Source organism: Pseudophryne corroboree, chromosome 1 (assembly GCF_028390025.1).
Source record: "Pseudophryne corroboree isolate aPseCor3 chromosome 1, aPseCor3.hap2, whole genome shotgun sequence".
NCBI lineage: Eukaryota > Metazoa > Chordata > Amphibia > Anura > Myobatrachidae > Pseudophryne > Pseudophryne corroboree.
This window is the reverse complement of record NC_086444.1, coordinates 1,213,458,259-1,213,465,959: the sequence shown is the minus strand read 5'-3', so window position 1 is coordinate 1,213,465,959 and position 7,701 is coordinate 1,213,458,259. Positions and strand designations below refer to the sequence as shown.

At 37.9% G+C, this 7,701-nt stretch overlaps 2 pseudogenes; one reads left to right on the top strand and one right to left on the bottom strand.

Moving 5' to 3' along the window:
- Positions 1-3,309: 3,309 nt before the first annotated feature.
- Positions 3,310-3,428, bottom strand: LOC134949574 (5S ribosomal RNA; annotated as a pseudogene).
- Positions 3,429-4,308: 880 nt separating this feature from the next.
- Positions 4,309-4,427, top strand: LOC134949567 (5S ribosomal RNA; annotated as a pseudogene).
- The last annotated feature ends 3,274 nt before the right edge of the window (positions 4,428-7,701 follow it).

Here is a 7,701-nt window from a genome sequence, read left to right as displayed (position 1 = left end):
ACAATATATCATTGGTCATATTATCCTTAGCTTTTGACACACTCAAACTTTTAATCAGAAGAAAGGTTATGATAATAAGAATACCCCATTAAATAAAGCAAACCCAAAATTCCTAATCTGGTCTTGGGCTCAATAACAAACAGTATTTCTATAAATAATAATCTTAACATTACTCTAGAGTATCTTCAGAGTTCTTGTGCCGGCAAGTGACATGGTTTTATTACTGATCAAACCACTCACTTTGATGTTAAGTGGCCTAGTAGATGCTAGTCATTTGATGTTTTTAATGGTAAAAGGGAAGTAACTGTTTCTTAAAGAATGTCATCTGATTGAGCTGTCTCAGGTTATATTTTTTTACAATGTGGCAAGATTCCACTTCATCTTCTTCTTCACTTTAGCAGCAATGGAGTTGTCAGCAATGCATGAAAGGGTCCTTCCATTCTAACATTTGACTTTTCCACTACAGTTTGGATGATACGGTGTATGTAGTTGTAGTTTTATTCCAAGTACAGATGGAGCCGTGCTAATCGTGTCTCCATCTGCGACTGAGTTTGCCTAGCAAGGCAGACTGCTGGGCACGAATGAGACACGCATGCATCGTAGACACGCATGCATCCCATTCAAAGTGAATGGGAGCATCTCTGTGTGCTCCCTGGTGTGCCTGGTGCAGGTGCGCCCAGGTACGCTGGGCTACCCTGCCTGCGATGTAGCCAAGATCGATGAGTGTGGCTCCATCTGTAGCTGAAACATCTTTTTAATAAATAGTAGAGTAAATGTGTGTCTGGGTCATATGAAATAATAATAATAATAATAATAATAATAATTTTATTTACATACTGATTTTCTCACGGGACCCAAAGTCCCTGTGCAGTCATCAAAACATTGTACTTTATAAGGAGGATTTAGTATTACAGCAAATGCATAACTACATAGAAATAATTAAGAACAACAAAACCTAACAAGAACAATAAACATAATTGCAAGGTTTGGTGCAAACGTTTTAGGTGATAACTTCCATGGGTTATCCATTTCACCCACATGTTTTGCACACTACATAGGCTTACCCTGGGTGGAATGGGTTATTCCCATATGAGATGACACAAATTAGGTAGTTGCAGCATTCTAATGCTCAGAGTAGGGTCTTAGAATAAGAGTCAGGGCCATGTAATTTCATCTCATCTACTAGTGTACCATGTGAGGCAGCAATGTTGCGTATACTATGAAGGTTACATAGTGGAAGATAAGCCATAAAAGTACCCAAGTCATACAAGGGAGAACTGTGTTTAATGTTATAGTATGACCTAAAATGTATCAGGAACCTGCACACAGGCATAATGCAGTGGAGTGAAAGTACATGGTTAAACAAGGACAGGGACCAGCAGATTTAGCAAGTGAAAATGTTATAGGAAAGTGAGAAACCAAGATATGCAGTCAGGGTAAAGTATAGTAACGTATACTGCTATAACCCAATAAAGAAACTGCACTGTAAGTCTGTTTTTACTGGCTTTCCCACTGCAGCAGCAGTCTAGCCTATGCTGCCTGAAGTGGATAGAGGGGCATGCCATTGTCTAGGCAGGTGATCAGAGCTGGGAGGCAGCCAGGTAGGTGAATGGATGGTAAGTCAATGTCTGACCGATATTTTCATCCAACTCAGTCCCAAGGCGTCTAGTAGCAGAAGCAATAAGAAGCACTTTGTGATGATGGTGATGGAGGCTAGCATGGGGCAAGATGGTGTCCACGGCCTGGTTCCAGTGATCTCCACCCCTATTGTTTCAACTGGTCATCCTCCATTTTTCTACAAGTAGGCAATACAGGAGGCAACAATATTTGTCTGCAACTGATGCAAAGTTGTAGCATACAAGTAAAGTCTGAATCAAAACAATCTTGACCATCTGACCTGCATGGGTCAGTCCATGGAACATCTGTGACAATGCCAGCAACAATGTTTTGGAGTGACAGGCTTACCTTAAGAGTTTTGCCTAAAGCCTTCATTGTACAATGTCCACAGCTGCAATCCTGTACACAGCTGATGCAGAAATGCAAATGACACAGATATCTGGATTTCTATTGATAAACTCCCTCAATAATTCTATGGTTATGCAGAATGACAGTGGACTTTCTTAGGTTGGCACCATGTTTTGATTGTATGAAATTGTATTTGTAGATTGAGACACTCCCAAAAATGGTTGTGATAGTATTCACAATACTGCAATACTGAGGAGTAGGCTGCTACTCAAAAGTATTCCCCCACATGGATCCTGTCTGTCAAATGTACTACAAATAAAGGCTTGCAGCATGTGACTATGGCATGTACTTTGATGCATGCACAGTGCGACTTAGACACATGTAAAGATTATTTAATATTAAGCAAATAAAAAACATCAACATATCATACAACTCTGAAACAGGCCATCATTCCTTTTCTATTAATCACAAGCCTTTTACATTTCTATAAATGTTTATTAATTTGGTATACATATATCATCAGTAAATGTGCAGACATTTCCTTTTATGATTTTTTGTGCTGCTGCCTTTGAAGCTATATTGGCTAAACAGGAAAAGGGGTTAATTGGTGCCGCACAGGATTGTGAAAATTTCTTTATAATGGGCTCTTAAAGAATTTGTCCCTTGTGAACCAACAGTACAAATGTATAGGACATGACTGTATCGGTAATCAAGGAGGTTGTTGGTGGTGCACCCAGAGTCAATAATACATAACGAGGTTGCAAAGAAGAAGAGAGACTCTTTGTTGGGGCACGCTTGAAAAACTAAAACTTAACTTTTAATACGAATCTCATTACAATATGGTACACAAGATCAACACACATATAAACATTTTTATAACACTTTTAAGAAGAGACCATAAGCTTGATATAGCCTTTCTCACTTGTGTTTTTTTTAAATTGATAAAAGAAATGATTCTCAATCATGGAATAATTAAGAGTAATCATGTAGCTGATAAGGATGACAGTGACACCTGAGGTGAAAATATTAGAAATTGAATTTGAATGTCACAGGATAATGGATAATCTTTAGCATAAAGTGCATAGGCATTACATATGTTGCAAATATGCTGCGATTGTGATCCTTACATAATTACCTGTGGAGAAGATATAACCTGGTAAGGGTTTAATCTGCTACTTAGAAGTTTATGACATTAAAGTACAATAAATAAGAGAACAAATACTTATTGCAGATAAGTAGAAAATCAGAGAAACTAAATAGATAAGAGAAGGGAAATATAGGTGTGAAAATGGTAATGGTCAAAGGTTGCTCCAACACCTTCGTTTTTCACAAACACAGAGATATTTATTACTACACCTGATATTCCCTAGCAGTCTCCCAAATAGGTACTAATCAGGCTATTCACTGCTTAGCTTCCAAGATCAGGCGAGGTTGGGCGTACCCAGTGAAATATGGTAGTAATGACATCTAGATTGTGAATACAATGGTATATGGTTATTGGCATATACCAAAAGAAGTACTTCTATTGTTCATTATTGTGCACAGTCCTTCTGTTGCTTTTGCATTGCCGAATAGACATATGACTGGCATCAGAAAATGAGAGAGTACTGGAAAAGAAATAAAGAGTCTAGGAAACGTATAGGTACAGGTCCCGTCTTCTATTATCCACTGTCAGCCACATATCTCATATGGTAGACATAGGACGAGAGAGATGGGTTTCCTGTGCCTAATGAAAATAAGTGTGAAATTACACAGGTATCACAGTGAACAATCCACCATCTGGTGAAACGGCCGTCTGTGTCTAGTGGAGCTGAGCAGTGCACGGCTCAGCCCACTCATCTCCTGGTATCGTATAATATGAAATTTTGATCATTTAACTATCTAAGATTCGCCTAATCTGCTACTTATTTATTTCAACTGTGTAACACTTATTACTCCTAGAATGTTTTCCTAGTCTTTTCAAAAATCTCTTCTTATGTCTGTAGCAGTGAAATAAAAATCACACATCTTAAAGTTTCCTATCTTTTTACTGTCGTCAGGGCTTAAGATACCTGTGTAATTTCACACTTATTTTCATTAGGCACAGGAAACCCATCTCTCTCGTCCTATGTCTACCATATGAGATATGTGGCTGACAGTGGATAATAGAAGACGGGACCTGTACCTATACGTTTCCTAGACTCTTTATTTCTTTTCCAGTACTCTCTCATTTTCTGATGCCAGTCATACGTCTATTCGGCAATGCAAAAGCAACAGAAGGACTGTGCACAATAATGAACAATAGAAGTACTTCTTTTGGTATATGCCAATAACCATATACCATTGTATTCACAATCTAGATGTCATTACTACCATATTTCACTGGGTACGCCCAACCTCGCCTGATCTTGGAAGCTAAGCAGTGAATAGCCTGATTAGTACCTATTTGGGAGACTGCTAGGGAATATCAGGTGTAGTAATAAATATCTCTGTGTTTGTGAAAAACGGAGGTGTTGGAGCAACCTTTGACCATTACCATTTTCACACCTATATTTCCCTTCTCTTATCTATTTAGTTTCTCTGATTTTCTACTTATCTGCAATAAGTATTTGTTCTCTTATTTATTGTACTTTAATGTCATAAACTTCTAAGTAGCAGATTAAACCCTTACCAGGTTATATCTTCTCCACAGGTAATTATGTAAGGATCACAATCGCAGCATATTTGCAACATATGTAATGCCTATGCACTTTATGCTAAAGATTATCCATTATCCTGTGACATTCAAATTCAATTTCTAATATTTTCACCTCAGGTGTCACTGTCATCCTTATCAGCTACATGATTACTCTTAATTATTCCATGATTGAGAATCATTTCTTTTAACAATTTAAAAAAAACACAAGTGAGAAAGGCTATATCAAGCTTATGGTCTCTTCTTAAAAGTGTTATAAAAATGTTTATATGTGTGTTGATCTTGTGTACCATATTGTAATGAGATTCGTATTAAAAGTTAAGTTTTAGTTTTTCAAGCGTGCCCCAACAAAGAGTCTCTCTTCTTCTTTGCAAATAAGCTATATTGGCTGTATGATTTCCATTACTAATATAAATGATGTCCAGTTATATGAGGTAGGCATTTGATAACAGATGCAAATGAACATGTTAAAGAAATGGTTCTTCGACGTTAGGCATACAGTACTGTATTTGAGCATCCAAATCTCGTAGCCAATACAGCAAAACCCATGTGAAGGGCTCACTGCTTACATTTACACATGAGCTTGTGTCTCAATCACCAATCATCATGGTGAAGTGTCCCTCACCCCATGCTCAGAGTCCTGGGTTCGATTCCCAAAGTGCGAATGCATTTGTTTTTTTGTGTTTTTTTCTTCTTGACACTTTTTATTAATTTTTTTAATAACATTCATATATTTAAGAGCCTTACATTCAATAGAATTATGCACACAGGAAAAGACCTGTTTCCATATCTAATTGTTGGGGCATCCGACACGCAAATCCTTAGCACAGTACTATACTGTTTAATGTACATTCACTCTTGACCACTCTAGTCCTCTCCCCCAACCAAAGTGACTATAGTATCTTCATTTACAAAGTAGCCCTTCATTTACATACAGTACTGTGTTGGCAATTTATTGACTGTAAACTAGCTTCTTTGTCTGAATAGATCAGTCTCTCAGGGGAGGGGGAAGGGTGAGTGGGAGGGGGAGATTAACCAATGGAGTTCAGAGATGCTGTCGAAAATATTCTCTGTCAAGACACCCCAAAAACCATTAAATCAATAAATAAAAATAGTGTATACAGACACAAACGAACCTGTTAAAGCAATAGTCCATTGACGTTCTGTTTATGTGAGCTATTAAATTAAATTCAATAAAAATGGGCTGAAAGCTAAATTACTCTGGTTCTGGGGGTCATAACTTTGTTGGTATGGAAGGGGAGATGATTAGCTACCAGAGAATACCATCACCACATTTCTGTGTCCCCCACAAGGCTAACAGCAAGCATCAGAACCCATGGTGGGTCTGAATTTAATGGGCCCATTATAGTCTATGGGAAAATGGGTCCACTTTTTATAATAGAAGAATAGGCATATGTATAAGGTTTATGAAATCCATAGGAAAGACAAACCTGCTAAGCATTTCATAGAGATGATCCCAGACCACAAGGACAAATACCTTCTCGGCATCTAGGGAATCTAAGTAGGTGCAAATTATTTTCATGTAAATCATCCAAATATTGTAAAAGAGCTAACAAAACGAGACTATCACTACTACAATCCATTCTGAATGCAGCTGCAAGGCTAATCTTCCTCGCTAGATGATCATCGTCTGCAGATTCACTCGGTCAGTCCCTTCATTGGTTACCTGTATTCTACTGTATTCAATATAATATACTTTTAATCACACATAAGGCCATTAACCAAACTAAACCAACATATATCACTTCGCTTATCTCAAAATATCTCCCAACCTGACCTCTTTGCTCTTACAAGATCAGCATCTCTCATCCACACTCATTACTCAATTCCACTCATGATTGCAGAACTTTCATAGGGCTGCACCCACTCTGTGGAATGCCCTACTATGTACAATAAGACTCTCCTCTAATCTCCAAACCTTTCAGCATTCCCTGAAAACTCACCTCTTCAGGCAAGCATTTCAAATTCCAGAACAACCCAATTAACTTTCATGAACCTTCCTATCAAATTGCATCCACTCTGCACAGTCCACACTTATCCTCACATGTCTTCTCATCCTTCCTCTCGACTCCGGTTCATCATTGCTCTAAGACCATATCATACAGTCCACCTAGAACTTTTGCAATCTGGTGGACAACTATGCAATAGATAGCACCTATCCTTGTGTATCCATGCCTATTTCCCTATAGATTGTAAGCTTGCAAACAGGGCCTTCCTACCTCTATGACTGTTTGTTATTTCCCAGTTTTGTTATATCATTGTTATTTCCAATTGTAAAGCGCAACAGAATTTGCTGCGCTATATAAGAAACTGATAATAAATACATAAATAAACACCCTGCGGATGTTAGAAACAGCACTATGACCCCAAATGAAACCTGTCTGGTCTTTATGGACTACGGACGGCAAAACAAGTTTTCATCTATTAGCAAGTTTCTTTGTAAAAATTTTATAGTCCACATTTAACAGGGAAATTGGATGGTATGGTTTTGGGAGGACTTTTTTAATGGCATCATTGAAATAGGGTGGGAGAGGGTCACCTGACAAAATGGAATTGTAAAAAGCAGTAAATGAAGGAACTAATGATTGTGAAAGACTTTTGTAGACTTCCGCCGTGAATCCATCAGGACCTAGTGATTTACCAAGCATAAGACCTTTTATTACAAAATGGACTTCAGTGTCTGAGATTGGGGCTGTGAGGGGAGTTGTGTGGTCTTCTGAAAGACAAAGATGTACTAGCGTATCCCAAAAGTGAAGTTTTTGAATCAAATCAATGGGAACTTGAGCATAAAGATTAGTATAAAAATCAAGGAGTATATTGATTATTTTGGGGCGCAATATATGCAACACACCCGAATCATCCTTCAGGGCAAGAATAGTGGAACTTGACCGTTTGAAGATTTGATAGTAACTTGCTATTTTTATTACCATGCATATGGAATTGATATTTGTTATTGTTAATACGTCTATGACCAGTTTGTTGGATTAACGTATCCAAGGCTAATTTACAGTCCTTAATTGCAGCAGAATGTGCAGGACTAG